At 36.2% G+C, this 24,010-nt stretch overlaps 1 protein-coding gene across 19 annotated transcripts in view; it reads left to right on the top strand.

Moving 5' to 3' along the window:
- LOC138701967 (uncharacterized) overlaps positions 1-24,010 on the top strand; it is a 1,800,590-nt gene that overhangs the window by 1,081,194 nt on the left and 695,386 nt on the right. For all 19 annotated transcript variants that reach the window (XR_011332758.1, XR_011332755.1, XR_011332753.1 and 16 more), the window contains one exon: positions 3,390-3,442. The gene's annotated coding sequence lies outside the window, so the exon portion shown is untranslated. The remainder of the gene's footprint in view (positions 1-3,389; positions 3,443-24,010) is intronic.

Genomic DNA, 24,010 nt, shown 5'->3' with positions numbered 1-24,010 from the left:
GTCATCTGGAAAAACAAATAAAAAAAATTAATGCAGAAACATGCCCGATTTTCAACAAGTAAAGATGCAATTTGGCACGTCCTATGATTGGTGTACGACGTACAGTACGTGCCCATTTCAATGTGCATACTGGGTGTCGGCAAAACTATTAAGAAAGTCATCAATACATGAAAAGGTTCGGTACTTTGGTCCTCTGTTATGAAATCGGATGGTCCCTGGCTGGGTCACAGGCGCGGCGCCAGATGTGCAGGAAACTCCACGTTCATAGTGCTTTAAATTTCTCTTTTGTTGCCGAGAGTAGAGTGGGAAGTGGGTAGACGGGTAGGGTAAGAAATTTCATAAAATATTATTACTGGGAGAAAAAGTGAAAGGCGATTGTCATGTGTCATTTCCAAACTCTGAGATTTTCAGGTATAGTGTGATACGCAATTCGTTTGAATTTTATTTTTTTCTGTCTTTTTTGAAGGGCCAAAAGAGCAGAACTCGAGGACCACAGGTGGTCCGCGGACCATAGTTTGAGAAACGCTGGATTATACTATGTAACGTGATTTTTGTTCTTGGCTAATGAGTGTTATTTCCTAACTGCTTATGCCTGAAAAGTATAGGTAGTATGTACTATTTATCTCAAACTTCGGTTTTGTGAGCAGGATAATGATATTTTGAAATACAGTTACTTCATTCGACTTTAAAATAAGCGACTGAATCAGAAAAACAACAGCGAATCGAAATTAGAATGTATTTGCTCCTCCGAATACACTGGTCAACAATGATTTTGTTAAATGTCATTTCTGCTGTTTCTTGTGTAATTTCATCTGCTGATTCCAAAAATGAAGTCAGAATTTTTCTACAACCCACGTTTTTTTTTTTTTTTTTTTTTTTTTTTGTAATTTTAGAAAAATTGATTCATTTTTTTGCTATATACAGTCCTTAACCCATGCTAATGGAGAGAAAATATTTCATATTTTCATTCTATTGTTTTAACAATTGACCTATAACTTTAGATCATTGTTGCCTGTGAAGTCTGAATTCATAAAAATAATTTTTGTTCCTCGTAAGACTGTGAGAGTTAATATTAATTGTTAATTAATTCTCAGTTGAGTTGGAACTTACACTCATGAAAGAAGTTTCATAACCTGCATTTTCTTTGTCCTTATTTTAAGTGTGGTAAAAATATCTCATAAAGTGAAACATATCTCAAAATATTTTATAAATAGCATAAACAATTTTTGTTGCGTTTGTGATTAGTTAACTTTGAATTTTACTAAACTAGTTAAAAGAGCTTACGAGTGTTCTTTTGATTGCAAAATAGACGAGGACAGGAACTGGGCCCCTGAAATCTGTTGTGCTCCATGTGATTCTATTACGTGGTTGGCTAAAAGGATCTCGTCATATGCCTTTTCCAGTTCCAATGATATGCCGAGAACCTAAGGATCATTCAACAGACTGTTACTTTCTAGGAACCACAGATCAGAAGATTACAGAGAACTTGTCAGCGAACTGATTCAGAACTATAACGTCATGGGATGTCATATCTCTCAAAATAACTTTTTCGATTCTCATCTAATTTTTCTTTCCTCAAAACCTTCGGGTAGTGAGCGACAAACTGGGGAGCGTTTTCACCAGGACATTTCTGAAATCGAAAGGCGCTATCAGGAAAAATGGAGCCCAAATATTCTGGCAGACTACTGCTGGACAGCCAAAAGAGATGTTTCTGAAGCGAAGTATAGCCTAAAACCTATTTCACACACATTTTAGGTAAATAAATATGATTTTAGGTAAAATGTTACAAGGAAACAATACTATAAAAGTCTGAAGTATATTTAATATACAATTACTCAAAAACCTTGCGTGATAGAAACATTTTTAAAACAGATCTGAAATCAGCACGAAAAGTGCAATAAGAATCACTTATTCTTTATCTTTTAACAAAAAAATGTGTTTAATTTTGTTGACCAGTGATATGCTTCCATATTCTCCTTGAATTGTTAACGGTGATCATCCAGGTTATGGACTTTGAGGGACATTCTGCAGCCCATTGTGCGGGACTTCTTTGCCAGAATCTCAACAAACTTCACACAATTTTCGGCCTTATGATTACCCAGGAAAACGAACAACTCCAACAAAACTATTCCTAGTTGCTTTCTCCTTCCTAGAGAGCATCTTTGGAAATTCCTTGCTCCACATAATCGTCTTAATCTGTGGTCAGACGAAGACACCGACTTTGATCTTTGCCTCAGCTTAGGGACCAAGTTTTGAAGGTACTTGAAAGCTGTCGATTCCTTATCAAGAGCTTTAATAAATTGCTTTATAAGCCTCAACACAAAAAAGGACCAGTAGATAATAAAAGACCGAAAAATGTAAAAAAAAAAAGATGTAAAATATAAGTATGTATATTGGTTCGTGTTGGAGTGAAAGGAGTTTATATTGCGTCCTGCATTGTCTGTGATGTCTCAGAAGAAAGATGTCATTCCATTAACTTTCGAACCCTACTTATAACTTATGTCGCGTGAAAGATACTTCGGAATATATTCCATTATGTCAACTCTGAGGTATAGATTCTTGTAACTTTCTTGTAACGTTCGCTTGTATGCGTAGCCTACCTCATTTAGGTCTACATTAGACAATGTAGGTCTATACACTAGTTTTTGTTTAGTCAATTGTCCGAAGACAGGTCTGAACCTCACAACTGATACCTACCAAGAAACCTTACAGAACTTTTCGTCCAACAAGTTTCGTCCATAGCGCTTATCGTCCATTTAGACATTTCGTCCATTGAGACATTTCGTCCAACAAGCTTCGTCCAGTAAGACATATCGTCCAACGAGACATTTCTAGTTGCCTAGTAGCGGTATTATTTAATTTATTTCTACTTTGTTTAATGTGGTGCCTAGTAACGTTACTCTTGTATCAGCTTCTTTTGTTTCTGGCTAAGTGGAAGAGAAGACCTGATGGCCTTCACTTCACCAGAATAAATAACAATTATTATTATTATTATTATTATTATTATTATTATTATTATCATTATTATTATTATTATTACTACTACTACTACTATTATTATTATTATTATTATTATTATTATTATTATTATAAATTGTTGGACGAAATGAAATTCGAAATTATGTAAAAGAGCACTTTTTCTTTTAAATCTGACGTTTATCTGAGAGGAATTTAGATTCGAATCCCCTGCTTTTAAAAGCGATGGCTTATCCATTTAAGTAGCTTTACGCTCATGTTCATAGGAAAATGTGATTGTAAAGGAGACATGGGATAAAAGTGTCTGCTGTTGGTCTACAAGTAACCTATGATATAACTCTGGAGGACAATAATTTTCTTTAGACTCTTCTATCCTATACTCGCAATAATCTTATCTTATCTACTTGTTCCAGGTGATCAGACGGCTAGCAGTTGACTTCTGTACTTCTGCATCTCGCATCAGCCGGTAAGTCGCCGGCCTTCAGATTTATAGCAGCCATATCGGCTGCCATTCACACAGATCTGGCAAGTCAAAGCCACTAGTGAGAACACAGTATCTTAGAGAAGTCTCGTAACTTGATTGCTCCTGTATTCTGGTCAAGTTTACACCTCCTCAAGCACTTTTTCCTTTAATCTGTAATTAGAATATGAAGATTTAAAGTTCTACTTACACCGATTTAATACAATTAATTTAATAACATGGACTACAACTGCCAATCAAAGCTACATGTGAAAAAACAGTATTTTAGACAAGTTCAGCAACTTGATTAATTCTTCATTGTAGCCAAATTAATTGAATAGAAGATACATCTGGCAATTAAAGCTACATGTGACAACTCAGTATTATAGATAAGTTCGGAAACTTGGATATCTCTCCATTCTCGCCAAATTAATTGGATAGCAGATACATCTGGCAATCAAAGCTACATGTGACAAGATAATATTTTAGACAAGTTCGGTAACTTTAACCCTTCACTCTGCCCCCAAATTAATTGAATAGCATATACATCTGGCAATCAAAGCTACATGTGACAACATAATATTTTAGAGAAGTTCGGCAACTTGGTTAACTCACCTTTCTGGCTAAATTAATTAAATAGCAGATACATCTGGGAATCAAAGCTACATGTGACAAGATAATATTTTAGACAAGTTCGGTAACTTTAACCCTCCACTTAGCCCCAAATTAATTGAATAGCTGATACATCTGGCAGTCAACGCTACATATGACAACACAATATTTTGGACAATTTAGACAACTTGATTAACTTCCCATTTTGGCCAGATTAATTGAATAGCAGATAGGCCTACATCTGGCAATCAAAGCTACATGTGACAAGATAATATTTTAGACAAGTTCGGTAACTTTAACCCTCCACTCTGCCCCAAATTAATTGAATAGCTGATACATCTGGGAATCAAAGTTACATGTGACAACACAATATTTTAGAGAAGTTCGGCAACTTGGTTAACCCTCCTTTCTGGCTAAACTAATTAAATAGCAGATACATCTGGGAATCAAAGTTACATGTGACAACACAATATTTTAGAGAAGTTCGGCAACTTGGTTAACCGTCCTTTCTGGCTAAACTAATTAAATAGCAGATACATCTGGCAATCAAAGTTACATGTGACAACACAATATTTTAGAGAAGTTCGGCAACTTGGTTAACCCTCCTTTCTGGCTAAATTAAGCAAATAGCAGATACATCTGGCAATCAAAGCTACATGTGACAACACAATATTTTAGACAAGTTCAGCAACTTGGTTAACCCTCCAGTCTGGCCAAGTTTGTACCTACTCAAGCACTTCTTTCTTTAATCCATACTTAGAACATAATTATGTAATTTATCTTTCCAGTAGCTTTGGCTGTATATGCATCTAGAATAAGGTGAAAGAACTAAAATAAAAAGTAATAACATAGGCCTAAAAGAAAGTCTTTTTTCCAACCATATTAGAAATTCTTTGATAGGTCTACACTTTTCAGTCACACATGAAGTAAAGTATTTTTAATGTTAATGTTTTTCAAAACAAAATAAAATATAGATATTATTTTAAATTAAACAATATACTTGAAAATAGAACGACTGTCTATTTAATTGTTATTAGTTTTTCAGTAGGCTACCCCATTCACCTTCTGCGTCAGAACGGTCACATCTCAAATCCGTTAATACCTAGGTACATATGAACCGTACGTACTGTACATGAAAACTGTGGGATGGAATAGGCCTACTTGTATTGTCATTTCACTTTGTTCAACATTAAATTAAACGCAAAGAAATGTTAGAAACACTCACGCCATGATCACACAAAAGGTCGTTCGTTTGTATGCGTAACCTATATCATTTAGATCATATCTGCACAAACAGCGCTCAAGGAGCGGGAGAGCAGTGTTTACCGCTCGCCGAAACGGAGAGGAAGATACGTCAGAATGACATAGACTTGTTATAGGTAGAGGAGAGGGAAACGACCACTCAGTTATCTAGTGAAGTGCAGTGTGTAGGCCTATTCTCAGTAACTGTTTCACGTTGCTTACCTACTGCTACAGTACAGTATGGAGGAATCTAAAAGACGGGACATAAGATTTAACATTTAACGATTTACAGCTCGAACTTATTGATCTTCAATGTGACCTAAGGGTTAAAGATCGTTTGAATAATACTACTAGCCTGGTTGAGTTTTACAAGACTAAAGATTAGCAATAATATCCACGACTACACAGGCTGGCTGTGAAAATGATTGCTATGTTTGGCTCAACAATTATATTTGTGAGCAACTGTTTTCTATAATCAACTTTAATAAAGGCAGATATCGAACATCTGTAACTGATGTTTCATTACGATCAGTAGGCTACTGTTCCTTTCAGCTGCCAACAGCATAAAACCCCGTTTTGATGTACTGATAAATAAAAATGTAAGAAAATGATATTGTACATTTAAGTAGTTATAGAATTTCTATTATTTCTGTAAAATAAATATTTATCTATTAATTAATAATAGTCTGAGATAGTTTTGCAAACACTGAACGGGAATTCATTTCATAAACACTCGTAATAGTACTTCCTTTTGTGTGTATTTTGTACGAGATCACCCCTTCTTCCAGTCCACCCTTATACAGAGCGCAGCTAATATCTGCATTCCGCTCGTGAGCTGTGAGCCGGCTCGGAGAGCGCAAACCTTGTGCAGGCCTGATTTAGATGTACGTTAGACAAATATGTAGGCATATACAGTAGTTGTTTAGTTAACTGTCCGAAGACAGGTCTGAACCTCACAAGTGATACCAAGAAGGCACCACTTGTGAGGAAACTAGATCAGGAGCTAATGGGGTAGGATGGCTAGTTTCTTTCTCCCTCCATTGCATACATCCCTGACTAGCTATATAAGATGGGATACGAATCCAAGATAATTACTTTTATTGAGAGCTGTTTCGTATACCACGTCCGGTAAGAGTAGAAATTCTTTAAAAAGGAAGTAAATAACCCAAGATGAAATGAATTTAATAATTTTATTTCAATCATACTGCAGGAACTATTTGATGCGACCAATAAAGCAATAAAGGGATCTGCTGTATGTAACGTATTGTATAAGAAATCCGTTGATGCAAACTTAATCATAATGCTCTGTCTTGTGACTGCTGTAGTGGCGTGTATTTTAAGAAGGTCTGAAGTTGGAGCATGTTCATAAAATTTTATATCCAATTACCCGTGCTTCATAAGAGTCCGGTTTCCATAGCAACGCAAACACCTGTATGTGTATTAGTCTGTGCGTTGTACTAGACTAGGCCTATATGAGAGCCGTAACTCTCGCTGCTTTCAGTTATACGACCGAATCACAAAGGACGGCAATATCTTAGTTCAGCTCCAGACAAGCTTGAGCAGGAAAATCTATAGATTTTTATTTTAGGTTCCTATACCTGCGTATTGAGAGAAAGCCATTAGTCCCTGGATTAGACTACACTGGGTGTTCCCAAAATATAATATGTTTCAATTCGCTGAAGAAATTTCAAAAGAGAATTTCATTCTCGGCATGGCCACCATCACCACCACCACCACCACCACTACCACCACCACCACCACCACTACCCAAATTCCGTAATCATTATCATAGACATCGGCGTAGCTCAGAGGGTTGGAGCGTTTAGCTGCTGATTCGAAGCTGCCATCAGGTGTGTGCTTGATTCCCGCTTGGGCTGTTCACCTTCTTGGGTTTTTCCGAGGATTTTACTTTGTAAGACGAATATTAGATAATCACATGACCAATTCTTACCCTCATCTCGCCAAATATCTCGATATCATAAATTCCACTGACGTTGAACTGGTAGTTGATACAGCGTCGTTACGTCAACGATTAAAATAATTTTAATCACCATCATTTATTAGCCCACATTATTTCTTATGATCATCTCCATAATCATCATTTACTACATCTTCTCTTTCAATCATCATTGTCATCTCCACAATCATAAGTTAATCTACTACATGATCTCTTTCAATCATCATTGTCATCTCCACAATCATAAGTTAATCTACTACATGATCTCTTTCAATCATCATTGTTATCTCCACAAACATAAGTTAATCTACTACATGATCTCTTTCAATCATCATTGTTATCTCCACAATCATAAGTTAATCTACTACATGATTTATTTCAATCATCATTGTTATCTCCACAATCATAAGTTAATCTACTACATGATCTCTTTCAATCAGCATTATCTCCACAATCATAAGTTAATCTACTACATGATTTATTTCAATCATCATTGTCATCTCCACAATCATAAGTTAATCTACTACATGATTTATTTCAATCATCATTGTTATCTCCACAATCATAAGTTAATCTACTACACGATCTCTTTCAATCATCATTGTGATCTCCATAATCATAAGTTAATCTACTACATGATCTCTTTCAATCATCATAGTGATCTTCACAATCATAAGTTAATCTACTGCATGATCTCTTTCAATCATCATTGTGATCTCCACATTGATAAGTTAATTTACTACATGATCACTTTCAATCATCATTGTCATCTCCACAATCATAAGTTAATCTACTACATGATCTCTTTCAATCATCATAATGATCTCCACAATCATGAGTTAATCTGCTACATGATCTCTTTCAATCATTATTATCATCTCCATAATCATAAATTAACCTACTACATGATCTCTTTCAGTCATCATTGTCATCTCTACAATCATAAGTTAATCTACTACATGATCTCTTTCAATCATCATTTTCATCTCCACAATCATACGTGAATGTACTATATGGGCTCTTTTAATCATTGTCATCTCCACAATCATAAGTTAATCTACTACATGATCTCTTTCAATCATCATTGTCATCTCCACAATCGTAAGTTAATCTACTACATGATCTCTTTCAATCATCATTGTCATCTCCACAATCATACGTGAATGTACTATATGGGCACTTTCAATCATTGTCATCTCCACAATCATAAGTTAATCTACTACATGATCTCTTTCAATCATTATTATCATCTTCATAATAATAAGTTAACCTACTACATGATCTCTTTCAGTCATCATTGTCATCTCTACAATCATAAGTTAATCTACTACATGATCTCTTTCAATCATCATTGTCATCTCCACAATCATAAGTTAATCTACTACATGGTCTCTTCAATCATCATTGTCATCTCCACAATCATAAGTTAATCTACTACATGATCTCTTTCAATCATTATTATCATCTCCATAATCATAAGTTAACCTACTACATGATCTCTTTCAGTCATCATTGTCATCTCTACAATCATAAATTAATCTACTACATGATCTCTTTCAATCATCATTTTCATCTCCACAACCATAAGTTAATCTACTACATGGTCTCTTTGAATCATCATTATCGTTTTCATAATCATCATCTACTAGGCCTACATGATCTCTCACAATCATTATTTCCGTTGACATCATCAATTCCTCAATCACCACAATCTGCAACATTATCATCATCTGCATCATTATCATGTAGCTTACTATATCACCATCATCTACTATATTACTATTATCATCATATAGGCCTACATCATCCCCACTATAGGAATCAATATCACCTCAATAATCGTCAGCTTCGTAATCATCAGCTACTATATCATCTCTATTATCATCTACATCATCGCCATCCCAAAATTATTACAACCTTTGTAATCATCACAACCTACTACATAATTTCCAACATATCGTTATAAACTTACCGCCAAGATGTAGGCTACTAAGTTTACTCCATCATCATCATCATCATCATCATCGTCAGATCACAACACCAGCTTCGAATTACTAAATTACTTTTCCTACTTGGCCCAATGCATCTTTTCTGTAAGGTCTTTAATTTTTTAATTGAAATTGGTTTAGTAAGAAAGTTTCTATTCATTAAGAAGCGTAACAGTAAGTAGGTTTATATACACGTGGTTCTTTCTTCCTTGCCTATTCTGATTTATTTTCTTGAGCACTGAAGAGATCTGTTGTCGTCTGATTCCTTAGTCGGGTACTCTATTTACTCTCGAGTCTTCTTCTACGATACAAAGGAATGTCATTTCTGCTGCTGTAATTCTCGTTTCTTTTCTCGTCTTTTTTCCATATCCATGGCTGATAATCGTAAAGAACATCAATACAACTTACTTATTCTGCATTAAAATTGGAGGACTTTACATTTTAGAGACTTCGTTCTAAATTATTGTGAGTGCTCCAATCAGGACTGTGTCTCGGTAACCTATTTGTATGTGTTGCTCATATTATTATTGTAAGGCAATTGCAACGCCACACATAGCCTACCACTAGCAGGTTGGTCGGTGTGGTTAAACATTTGTCACATCTTATGGTTAAAAACACTAGGCTATGTGGTAAAAACATTTCGCCGCTTCACTTTAAGATCGTCTAGGAAATTGTCAACCTCTTGCACCATTTTTATAGAAAAAAAAAAAACATGAAAGAAACTGATTTGACGAATTGAAATCTTGTGATATCTTGGTTCTCCAAACGTGTCATTTTTTCTCTTAAAAACCCTTCCTTCTCTTCGACTGCTTTTCTCTTCGATTGCTTTTCTCTTCTCTTTTTACCCTTGTTTCTCAATGAAATATTAGAGTTTGACTGGATGTCCTTGAATGCATTGATTGAAGTAGTCTATATTTATTTATTTACTTATTTATTTATTTATTTATTTATTTATTTATTTATTTATTTATTTATTTATTTATTTATTTATTTATTTATTTATTTACTTACTTACTTATTTATTTATTTAGGTAAAAACGTAATACGGCGAACGCTAAGCTCCGCCCACGACCCCTTTCCACTTTTCCCCTACAAGCTCACCACACACTCTACGTGATAGGCTAGTGTTGTGTCGAATGCACATTTCATGTGGGTGGGGATAAGTTCCCCTACTGGCGTTCGCCGTATTACGTTTTCGCCTTTATTTATTTATTTATTTATTTATTTATTTATTTATTTATTTATTTATTTATTTATTTATTTATTTATTTATTTATTTATTTATTTATTTATTTATTTCTTATGGCTACTATAAAATAATGCATTCAAGCGGGAATAGAAAGATTCGCAGCTGTTTGTGGTTATATTAAACTCCGTTTCTGGAATCTGTAGAGCACAGAAACGAAACAAGTCCTTTGCGCAAGTGGTGAGTGGAGGGGGCGAATCCAATGATCGCTCTGGGTGAAACTATTGATTGAAGACGAGCGTCTAAAATGCCACACTACTTATCACTTTCTACCATGCGCATCTTACCCCTTAGCGATCGCGAGCCGATGCAGCCCGCTACACACTCCCGTACTGATAGGCTCCGCCCACTCGCTTCTCATCGGCTCCACCCAAATGCATCAACTTACTTTTCAGATTCCAGAAACGGAGTTTAGATGTGGTTGCGATATCGGCCCAAAGATATGGTGGAAATAGCGCATTTGGTGCAATGTAAGTCTCAAAAGATGTGATCATACAGTATTATAAACAAAAACAACTATTAACTTTGAAATATTTTACAAAAAATAACAGTATAATAAATCAAATATATCTCCACGCATTTTTGTGAATTAGGCCTATATTGGGACTCAGCTTACCTATACCCTTATGATACTAGGGACTCAGATGGGAGTAAGCAAACAACCACTCGGGACTCATATTACCTCCTCTGTAGGCCTATAAGTTAACATAGGAATAAGATCTACCTATACCCTCTTTGTTGTTACCTGTACCGTTATTTCGAGTTTCAACCAATCTGTCTGGTGGTAGAATATTAGTGATAGTGATTATGTAACAAGATGAGTCGAGTAAAATCACATCATAAGCCTATCTTTTGGCTCGTTTCTTAATATTCACAATTTCACTGTAATTTTATGTTTTCCTTCACTTAACTTATTATTTTCAATAATTTTAACTGAAAAATATAGAAAATGCACCTGTTAACACATTGATGACATTGATTTGCGATCATTAAACTTCTCATAAAAAATGTTCCACCCCAAAACGCTACAAAATGATAAATTTCGACATTAATTTTTATTTTATTGGGTTATTTTACGACGCTGTATCAACATCTAGGTTATTTAGCGTCTGAATGAAATGAAGGTGATAATGCCGATGAAATGAGTCCGGGGTCCAGCACCGATAGTTACCCAGCATTCGCTTGTATTGAGTTGAGGGAAAACCCCGGAAAAATCTCAACCTCAACCAGGTAACTTGCCCCGACCGGGATTCGAACCCGGTCCACCTGGTTTCACGGCCAGACGCGCTGACCGTTACTCCACAGATTTGGACTCGACATTAAAATTGTTATATGATGCTAAATCTGATTTCTTATTTAGACCTGCATTCTTACTTATAAATGGCTTTCAAGGAGATCGGAGGTTCATTGTCGCCCTCATATAGGCCTAAGCCCGCCATTTCTCTCTATTCTGAGCAAGATTAATCCAGTCCTTACCATCATATTCCACCTCCCTCAAATCCATTTTAATATTATTCTCCCATCTATGTTTCGGCCTTCCCAAAGGTCTTTTTCCTCAGGTCTTCCAACTAACACTCTAAAAGCATATCTGGATTCATCCAGACGTGTTACATCCCCTATCCATCTCGAACGTCTGAATTTAATGTTTCTAATTATGTCAGGTGAAGAATACAATGCGTGAAGTTTTTCGTTGTGTAACTTTCTAGGCTATATTCTCTTGTAACTTCATCACTCTTAGCCCCAAATATTATCCTAAGCATCTTATTCTTGAATACCCTTAACGTCTATTTCTCTCTCAAAGTGAGAGAGTGAAAGTTTCACAACCATACAGAACAACAGGTAATATCATTGTTTTATAAATCCTAACTTTCACTTTATAAAAGCGGACTAGATGACAAAAGCTTCTCAACCGAATAATAACAGACATTTCCCATATTTATTGTGCGTTTAATTTCCTCTCGAATGTCATTTATATTTGTTACTGTTGCTTCTAGGTACTTGAATTTTTCCACCTCTTCAGAAGATAAATTTCAAATTTTTATATTACCATTTCGTACAATATTCTCGTCACGAGACATAATCATATACTATGTCTTTTAGGGATTAACTTCCAAACCTAGGCCTATCTCTTTACTTGCTTCCAGTAAAATTCCTGTGTTTTCCCTAATCGTTTGTGGATTTTCTCCTAACATATTCACGTCATCCGCATAGACAAGAAGCTGATATAACCCGTTCAATTCCAAGCCCTCTCTGTTATCCTGAACTTTCCTAATGGCATACTCTAGAGCAAAGTTAAAAACACTCTAGCTCTAGCCCACAGTGAATTGGAAACGCATCTGACAGAAACTGACCTATACGAACTCTGCTGTACGTTTCACTGAGACACATTTTAATTAATCGAACTAGTTTCTTGGGAATACCAAATTCAATAAGAATATCACATCAAACTTTTCTCTTAACCGAGTCATATGCCTTTTTGAAATCTATGAATAACTGATACATTGTACCCTTATACTCCCATTTTTTCTCCATTATCTGTCGAATACAAAATATCTGGTCAATAGTTGATCTATTACACCTAAAACCACACTGATGATCTCCAATAATTTCATCTAGGCTACATATGGAGTTAATATTCTCGAAAGAATATTGGACAAAATTTTGTACGACGTCAACCAAATTCAATAAGAATAAAATCTGATTTCTAAAATGTTAAATTGTGTATTTTATGTTGCTAAAATCTACCATCTCTGTGTACATTTTTCATTAGAGTAAATAAATATTCACCGATTTATAGAACTACAGTGGCTGACTATAGCTCAGCCAATCACTGTAATGAAGGTAGTCAACAGAATAGTTAGCCAGGCTGGCTACAATGTGTCTTAGTGAAACTTACAGCAGAGTCCGTACAGGCCAGTTTCTATCTGATACTTTTCCAATTCACTGCGGGCTAAAGCAGGGAGATGAACTATGACCTTTACTTTTTAACTTCGCTCTAGAATATGCCATTAGGAAGGTTCAGGATAATAGACAGGGTTTGGAGTTGAATGGGTTACATCAGCTTCTTGTCTATGCGGATGACGTGAACATGTTAGGAGAAAATCCACAAACGATTAGGGAAAACACGGAAATTCTAGTTGAAGCAAGTAAAGCGATAGGGTTGGAAGTAAATCCCGAAAAGACTAAGTATATGATTATGTCTCCTGACCAGAATATTGTACGAAATGGAACTATAAAAACTGGAGATTTATCTTTCGAAGAGGTGAAAAAATTCAAATATCTTGGAGCAACAGTAACAAATATAAATGACACTCGGGAGGAAATTAAACGCAGAATAAATATGGGAAATGCGTGTTATTTTTCGGTTGAGAAGCTTTTGTCATCTAGTCTTCTGTCAAAAAATCTGAAAGTTAGAATTTATAAAACAGTTATATTACCGGTTGTTCTGTATGGTTGTGAAACTTGGACTCTCACTTTGAGAGAGGAACAGAGATTAAGGGTGTTTGAGAATAAGGTTCTTAGGAAAATATTTGGGGCTAAGAGGGATGAAGTTACAGGAGAATGGAGAAAGTTACACAACGCAGAGCTGCACGCATTGTATTCTTCACCTGACAATTAGGAACATTAAATCCAGACGTTTGAGATGGACAGGGCATGTAGCACGTATGGGCGAATCCAGAAATGCATATAGAGTATTAGTTGGGAGGCCGGAGGGGAAAAGACCTTTAGGGAGGCCGAGACGTAGATGGGAAGATAATATTAAAATGGATTTGAGGGAGGTGGGATATCATGATAAGAGACTGGATTAATCTTGCTCAGGATAGGGACCAATGGCGGGCTTATGTGAGGGCGGCAATGAACCTCCGGGTTCCTTAAAAGCTAGTAAGTAAGTAAGTAAGTCTACAAGTAATGTTAGGCTGTTGAGCGATAAGTGTGTCTATCTTACAATGCAACGAAGCGCTCCACTCCACACGTGTCTACGGAAAGGAACGGTGAGCCAAGGTCTTCACCAAAAGCCCGAGATGTGCGTGTTTTTTACGACCCACATGAGGTGCCCAGCCAATGAGGAGGGTTTGAGTCCAGGTAGGCCAGTCTGGCGGTCCGCACCAGCGCCAGCCCTAACCAATGCACGGGCTGCGTATTATCACGGATCCTGCCCGCGAGCTCGCGCTCTGCTACGGCCGGTCTTGATGCCACCTCTCCGCGTTGCGAGGCTACCATAGCAGCCGATACCAGCTGCAGGAGGCAGCCGTGATCTTCTTCTACTAGTCAGGGTTACCATACGTCCTCTTTTCCCCACCCATATCCTCTTCTTTGCCTATGAAAATTCCGATCAGGTGCGTTTTCTCAAAAGGTGAGATTGTCCGGGTTTTCATTTTAAAATAAGGCTATGTACCAGATATTTTTTCACCACTTTCAGGGACAAATATCGACATAGCCTATAAAAAATATATTTTAACATTTTTGTTAAATTGCTGTTCATTTACATCGTCTCTACAAAATACTTCCTTACAAATGGCTTTTAAGGAACCCGAAGGTTCATTGCCGCCCTCACATAAGCCCGCCATCGGTCCCTATCCTGTGCAAGATTAATCCAGTCTCTATCATCATACCCCACCTCCCTCAAATCCATTTTAATATTATCCTCCCATCTACGTCTCGGCCTCCCTAAAGGTCTTTTTCCCTCCGGTCTCCCAACTAACACTCTATATGCATTTCTGGATTCGCCCATACGTGCTACATGCCCTGCCCATCTCAAACGTCTGGATTTTAAGTTCCTAATTATGTTAAGTGAAGAATACAATGCGTGCAGTTCTGTGTTGTGTAACTTTCTCCATTCTCCTGTAACTTCATCCCACTTAGCCCCAAATATTTTCCTAAGCACTTTATTCTCAAACACCCTGAACCTATGTTCCTCTCTCAGAGTGAGAGTCCAAGTTTCACAACCATAAAGAACAACCGGTAATATAACTGTTTTATAAATTCTAAATTTCAGATTTTTGGACAGCAGACTGGATGATAAGAGCTTCTCAACCCAATAATAACACGCATTTCCCATATTTATTCTGCGTTTAATTTCCTCCCGAGTGTCATTTATATTTGTTACTGTTGCTCCAAGATATTTGAATTTTTCCACCTCTTCGAAGGATAAATCTCCAATTTTTATATTTCCCGTCTCTATAAAATTACAGAATTAAATTACTGGTATTCATTATTTTAATATTCTTATTAAATTTGTTATTTCAAAGAAACTATGAAATAGTTCGATTAATTAAAATGTGTCTCAGTGAAACGTAGTCTACAGCAGAGTCCATATAGGCCAGTTTCTGTCGAATACTTTTCCAATTCATTGTTGTCTAAAGCAAAGAGATGTAGTATCACCTTTTACTTTTTAACTTTACTCTAGAATATGCCATTAGGAAAGTCCAGGGTTACATCAGCTGCTTGTTTATGCGGATGATGTAAATATGTTAGGAGAAAATCCACAAACGATTAGGAAAAACACGAGAACTTTACTTGACGCAAGTAAGTTTGGAAGTAAATCCCGAAAAGACAAAGTATATGATTGTGTCTCGTAACCAGAACATAGTACGAAATGTCCGGGTTTTCATTTTAAAATAAGGTTATGTACCAGATATTTTTTCACCAGTTTCTGGGACAAATATCGGCATAGCCTATAAAAAAAATATTTTTTAACATTTTTGTTAAATTGCTGTTCATTTGTATCGTCTCTACAAAATTACAGAATATTCTTATTAAATTTGTTATTTCAAAGAAACTATGAAATAGTTCGATTAATTAAAATGTCTCTCAGTGAAACGTAGTCTACAAGAGTCCATATAGGCCAGTTTCTGTCGAATGTTTTTCCAATTCATTGTTGTCTAAAGTAAAGAGATGTAGTATCACCTTTTTTTTCTTTTTAACTTTACTCTAGAATATGCCATTAGGAAAGTCCAGGGTTACATCAGCTGCTTGTTTATGCGGATGATGTAAATATGTTAGGAGAAAATCCACAAACGATTAGGAAAAACACGAGAATTTTACTTGACGCAAGTAAGTTTGGAAGTAAATCCCGAAAAGACAAAGTATATGATTGTGTCTCGTGAGCAGAACATAGTACGAAATGGAAATATAAAAATTGGAAAATTATCCTTTGAAGAGGTGGAAAAATTCAAATATTTTGGAGCAACAGTAACAAATATAAATGAAACTCGGGAGGAAATTAAACGCAGAATAAACAGGACTATGGGTAATACCCAATATTATTCGGTTGAGAAGATTTTGTGATCCAGTCTGTCCTGAAAAAAACTGAAAGTTAGAATTTATAAAACAGTTAATTAATATTACCGATTTTTCTGTATGGTTGTGAAACTTGGACTCTTACTTTGAGAGAGGAACAGAGGTTAAGGATGTTCGAGAATAAGGTGCTTAGGAAAATATTTGGGGGTAAGAGAGATCAAGTTAAAGGAGAATAGAGGAAGTTACACAATGCAGAACTGCACGCATTGTATTCTTCACCTGACATAATTAGGAACATTAAATCCAGACGTTTGAGATGGACAGAGCATATAGCACGTATATGCGAATCCAGAAATGCATATGGAGTGTTAGTTGGGATGCCGGAGGGGAAAAGACCTTTGAGAAGGCCGAGACATAAGTGGGAGAATAATATTAAAATGGATTTGAGGGAGATGGGATAGAGACGAGATTAATCTTTCTCAGGATACGGATCGATGGCGAGCTTATGTGAGGGAGGCAATGAACCTCCGGGTTCTCTAAAAGCCATAAGTAACTAGCCTTAGTAAGTAAGGTACTCATTCTATTATGTCTACATACTAAACTATTGTTTCCCTTTCTTCAGATGAGTGATTTTTAAGCAGGTCTTCTATATATCCCATTTTTTTTTTGAAAATTTCTGACAGGACATATTGAAGTTGGCACAAACTATTTCTAAACTCATTCTGGATTTCTGGGATGTCCGTCCATATCACTGAAGAAACTTTCTCCACTGAAGCATATCTACTTCCAGGCCACACAAAGTCCAGCTTGTGAAGTTGTGCATAGCGAATCATTTTCTCAGAAAAAAAAAACTAAATGAAAATTTTATTCATTTTTGAGTAGAAAGTAGCATTTTCTTCATTCCACTTCGTCATTTTCTCCTGTCACATTGCCTATGTCTTCAAGCAAGACATTTTTATCTGAGACTTAAAATAATCTTACTGGAGGTTACCTAGAGAAAATCAAAACTCGAGTGGGATTTAATTGACTATTACACTATTAGATGAAAGTATATAAAGATTATAAGAAATAAAGCACTCTAATACAGTAAAATATTGACTTAACTAAAAAACTAAACTATCTTGAAAATGTATTATTGTACCATCTCATCATTACAATTATTTCTCTAGATGGCAGTAGTGTTGTGATAAGGTGCTCTCTTGTTACCAGTTGTGCCAATTACACAATCTTCATTCAACTATATGGACTATTACTAGTCAAGAAGGCTTTGTTGATTCAATTTCATTTTTATTAAAACAGTTGCATTCCACTTCAATTATCAATGTATATTAGAAAATCTCTGATACCTACGTGACTATCCATAATCTCATACAGCAGAAGCTATAATATAATCTAAATAATATAAACAAGATAAATTATATAAAAGTTTTAATTAGTCTAAGGATGATGATATAAACATGAATCATATTAAAAGTACAATGTTGGCATACAAAGTAAGAAATGCTAGGGAGGTGATAAAAACAATGTTATTGAGATGATTAAAAACAAATGCTAGGAAGGTGATAAACATTTTAGGATAAGCAGTCATTATTGGTTCGGACACGTCGTTCCGTACAGTTTTTGGCACTTAGCACATTTAGAATATTAGGTTCTCAATTGTTTTCTGGTTCCAAAAAGTTCAGCCACAGACCATGGAGATCCATAGACTGGCGAGAAGTTAAAGATCCAAACAGCATGGAAACCAGCTTTTTTTCATTTCATTTATTGTATTTCATAGATCTTACATTAAAATTGAAGCTTTAAGATTTGGAACAGTCAAAATTTTACAAGATTACAATTTTTTGGCGGGATGATGATGTGACAGTAGGTATGTCAGTCTTACGTGCCGGCCCCCTTTACCCTCAAGGAAATATCCCAGATATTCTGTTAGAAGCTGAGTAAATCCCAGAACCACAGTGCGCGGAGAGAATCCATCGAGAATCGAATTCGCGACCTTTCTGCTTGCAGCGTTACACCACAGTCTAGTATATAGCCACGAAGCTCAATATGTAGTAAATATGCATCCATAAATAGTTGCTAACCACTAGGATCGCTACTATCGCCTCATTACAGACAATGCGAAATAGTACCTGCACAGTCTATTGTTCCTAGTACCCTCATAAACTCAAGCTTCGAGACTGTATATACTAGACTGTGGTTACACCTTAACTGTGACGCCAGACATGTGACATCAGAGATAATAGGCTATATAAGCTTATGATATGTCAAGCTCTTATTTTTTGGCGACTTATCAGATTTTAACTTCAAAGTGCGGACTTTCTACTTCAACTTCTTTTCTGTCGCACAAAGATAACTTGATTGGGAAAATTACGTAGTTTATGCGTTCTTGACATTTTCTTCTTACTTATGTTGATAAAGGTGAGATAATTATTTTGTTGCTATATTGCGTGCATCGAGCTGAATATTTCGAGTTCATTTCTCTTTCGATACTGATTTGATATCTATGAATGCGCACGGTATTTCTTTGTACATTATTTGGGGTTTAGAATTCCTGGTTATAATTGGCCTACAGTTTCCATTGCACTAATGTTTAAACATTTATGACTGTTAAATAGATATGGATTGCATTTATGTTTATTGTTGAAACAGCCTACGTAAGAAGTATTTATATGAATTTAATCGTTTTTAACCTACTTAAATATTAATTTTTGGTCCTACAGAATTTATCTGTTATGGCAGCGTTTCTCAAACTATGGTCCGCGGACCACCTGTGATCCTCGAGTTCTGTCCTTGTGGTCCTTCAAAAAAGACAGAAGAAAAAATAAAATTCAAACGAATTGCGTATCACACTATAGCTGAAAATCTCAGACTTTGGAAATTACACATGGCAATCGCCTTTCACTTTTTCTTCCAGTACTAATATTTTATGAAATTTCTTACCCTACCCATCTACCTAGTTCCCACTCTACTATTAGCAATAAAAGAGGGATTTAAAGCACTATGAACGTGGCGTTTCTCGCCATCTTTTCCCTGCATATCTGGTGCTGAGCCTGTAACCCAACCAGGGACCACCTGAATTCATAACAGAGGACCAAAGTACCGAACCTTTTCATGTATTGATGACTTTCTTAATAGTTTTGCCGACACCCAGTCTGCATATTGAAATGGGCACGTACTATACGTCGTACACCAAAAACAGAATGTGCCAAATTGCATCTTTATTTGTTGAAAATCGGGCATGTTTCTGCATTAATTTTTTATTTGTTTTTCCAGATGACGATATAAAAAATTTTAGACTCCGCCTATTTTTAAAATCCGACAGGTTTACTTTTCACACTTGCGTGTTTCGTCTCTAAGTGCCGTTTCAATTTCGCGGGTTTCATACACTCGTTTGAAAGCACTTCGTAACAAACAACGCACCGAGGTTTTGGTTCACTCTCATTGCCACGCCAAGTAAATCCGAGTTCCAAATAACTCTTGTCATATTTACGGAAGTATTTTTTTCTTTGAATAGCTACTAGTAGGAGTAGATATTTCTTTAATGGCACTATATTAATATATTTCTTCACAAACAGCTTCTGAACTATTAGCACTGCCTAAATGAAATGTATCATCATGTTCCTTTCTTTTCAAAGATCCGGATCGAAGCCAGTTTTCCTTTATTTATAATGGGTACTATTTAAATGAGACATGGACAACTACTAGCGTATAGGCTACCACATAAGAAGGATTTCAAACAACTAACTGCTAAGAGGCAAACGATGAATCAACAATGCACAGAATTTGTTATAAGTTACTTGTGACCGGCTACAAGAAATATAATTACAAAAGTATTATAATTAATTAATTCTATTTTAAAATATAAGTATACTGGTATTAAAATATGTTACAAAAATGATAAATTTGCTTTCGAAGGGAACAAGAGAAGGTGGTCCGCGGAACTGTTCTGACTTGAAAAAGTGGTCCCTACTTAAAAAAGAGTTTGATAAACACTTTGTTATGTTATTTTTTTTATTGGGTTATTTTACGACGCTTTATCAACATCTAGGTTATTTAGCGTCTGAATGAAATGAAGGTGATAATGCCGGTGAAATGAGTCCGGGGTCCAGCACCGAAAGTTACTCAGCATTTGCTCGTATTGGGTTGAGGGAAAACCCCGGAAAAAACCTCAACCAGGTAACTTGCCCCAACCGGGATTCGAACCCGGGCCACCTGGTTTCGCGGCCAGACGCGCTGACCGTTACTCCACAGGTGTAGACCTTGTTATGTTAATAATTGTTATTAGAGGAGAGATTCGATCCAGTGCTGTGGATTGAACTTCGCCGCAGCTCAGTGGTTAGAGCGCTTGGTATGTAGAACCAAGGACCCGGGTTCGATCCCCGGCGCCGGAGCGAATTTTTCTCCTGTAATAACAACAACAATGCAGTTTCTAAGGTAACTATTAAGTAAACACTTGGTCTATGCGAAATCATAGCGATCCAAGACAGTGCGGAAATGTATTGTTGTTACTCCTAGTAGGTATACGTTAGTGGGTATTGAACTTGCATTCCAGTTTTCCATTCAGCGCGAAACTATGCATGACGACAGAGGTCGCCGCATTCCAGCGAGGTGTTCGCACGCACGCATTTGTTGCTGGCTCTTATCAGATCGGCGCGCATTGCTGAAGCATTTTGACAGGAATACGGTAGTGGGGGCGGTAGGCCCCAAAAATTCCTCCTTGCTTGCATTTGACACTAAAACTGTGTAAAACTAGGCTTTTTCCTACCTAAATTCTCTTTTGCTAAGTAAAGAAGCAGATACTGGCATAATTAGGAACATTAAATCCAGACGTTTGAGATGGGCAGGGCATGTAGCACGTATGGGCGAATCCAGAAATGCATATAGAGTGTTAGTTGGGAGGCCGGAGGGAAAAAGACCTTTGGGGAGGCCGAGACGTAGATGGGAGGATAATATTAAAATGGATTTGAGGGAGGTGGGATATGATGATAGAGACTGGATTAATCTTGCTCAGGATAGGGACCGATGGCGGGCTTATGTGAGGGCGGCAATGAACCTTCGGGTTCCTTAAAAGCCATTTCTAAATAAGTAAGTACTGTTAGACATTTCTTGTTCTTCATATTCTTCTTCCTCTTTTATGTTCTTCTACTATTCTTTAACAATACTACTTTTTTATCTTCTTCCTCCAGTTGTTGCTATACCTTGTCGTGCTCCTACATTCCATCATCCATTCTCTTCTCTCCTTCCCTCTTCACTCTCTCCTTACTTTAGTTACCAACCTACGTCTTCTTCTGCTCTTCTTCGTGCTTCTCGGTCTCTCATTTTTTTCTCTGTTTTTTTCTCATCCTACCTCTTTTCCTTCTGATCTTCGCGTTTTTTCTTTCCTCCTACTATTTTATAGCTCTTCACACCCATTTTTCTCTTCTTATTTTTTTTTTCATTTCTTCCTGCTCTTTAGCCTTCTTCATCCTAATCATTCCTTTTTTTTCCTGTTATTTTTCCTTCTCATCTTCGTATTTTTTCTTGTCTCCTGTTTTTTTATCTCTCTTCATACCTAATCTTCTCTTCTTGTTTTTTCATTAATCCTGCTCTTCTATCTTCCTCATCCTAATCATTCCTTTTTTTCTTGTAATTCTTCCTTATCATCATCGTGTATTTTTCTTGTCTCCTGCTCTTTTTCCACATCTCTTCATACACAACTTTCTCGTCTTGCTTTTCCTTTCCTCCTGCTCTTTTGTCTTTCTCATTCTACTCATCCCATTTTTCCTGTTCTTTTTCCTTCTCATCTTTGGCTTTTTCTTCTCCTGTTCTTTTACATCTCTCCATACCTATTCTTCTCTCCTTGCTTTTCCTTTCCTCCTGCTCTTTTGTCTTTCTCATCCTACTCATCCCATTTTCTCCTGTTCTTTTTCCTTCTCATCTTCGTGGCTTTTTTTTCTTTTCTCCTGTTCTTTTTTCTTCCTCATCCTACCTCTTGTCTTCTCCGTGCTTTTCTTATGTGCTAGGCCTTTTCTTTTTTTCTTCTTATCGTACTTTTTCTCTTCTTCTTCCTTTTTCTTTTCCCCTCTACTTTTTTTTCCTTCTCATCCTACCTCTTGTCTTCTTCGTGCATTTTCTTTTGTCCTATTCTTTTTTCCTTCTCATTCTACCTCTTGTCTTCTTCGTGCTTTCTTTCTATCCTGTTATTTTTTTCCTTCCCATCCTACCTCTTGCCTTCTTCGTTTTACTTTTTTTCCTTCTCATCCTACCTCTTGTCTTCTTCGTGCTTTCTTTCTATCCTGTTATTTTTTTCCTTCCCATCCTACCTCTTGTCTTCTTCGTTTTACTTTTTTTCCTTCTCATCCTACCTCTTGTCTTCTTCGTGCTTTCTTTCTATCCTGTTATTTTTTCCTTCCCATCCTACCTCTTGTCTTCTTCGTTTTACTTTTTTTCCTTCTCATCCTACCTCTTGTCTTCTTCGTGCTTTCTTTCTATCCTGTTATTTTTTCCTTCCCATCCTACCTCTTGTCTTCTTCGTTTTACTTTTTTTCCTTCTCATCCTACCTCTTGTCTTCTTCGTGCTTTTTTTTTCTATACTGTTATTTTTTCCTTCTCATCTACCTCTTGTCTTCTTCGTGCTCTTTCGTCCTATTCTTTTTTTTCCTTCTCTTCCTACCGCTTTTCTTCTTGCTTTTTCTTATCCTGTTATTCTTTTCCTTCGTGTCCTATCTATTCTTCTCTTCAAGCTTTTCTGTTTTCCTACTAATTTTTTCCATCTCATCCCCCTACCTCTTGTCTTCTTCGTCCTTTTTCGTTCCTTTTTTCCGTCTCATTCTACCTCTTCTTTTTTGCTTTTTATTTTCTCCCCTTCTCTTTTCCTTTCCCACTTTGTTATTTATTTCTGTCATTCTTCCTGTTATCCTTCTTTGCTTCATGCTTGTCCTCCTTAATTTCGTTCTCTTCCTACATTTTTTATTTTTCATTAGGGGTCTATTAACATTTCGCTCTATATTTCAGTAATAGTAGGCCTAATAATAATAATAATAATAATAATAATAATAATAATAATAATAATAATAATAATAATAATAATCGAAAGATTTCGGCCTCACATCATCTTAGCTTAAGGCGAAAATCATGCAATTTTCTAAATAATTATGTTACATAAAATCTTCAAGCCATAAAACTATGAACGCGTGTTCTGCATCTTGGACATTAATTCATATTTTGTCAGTCGATTATCTCGGATTTTTTCAAACTTCACAGTGTATTTGAATTCTTGATGTTGTGTGAAGCAATTGGGAGCATTTTGG

The sequence above is a fragment of the Periplaneta americana genome, chromosome 6, assembly GCF_040183065.1.
Source record: "Periplaneta americana isolate PAMFEO1 chromosome 6, P.americana_PAMFEO1_priV1, whole genome shotgun sequence".
Taxonomy (NCBI): Eukaryota; Metazoa; Arthropoda; class Insecta; order Blattodea; family Blattidae; genus Periplaneta; species Periplaneta americana.
The sequence above is the reverse complement of the archived record's forward strand: the minus strand, read 5'-3'. Positions and strand labels throughout refer to the sequence as shown.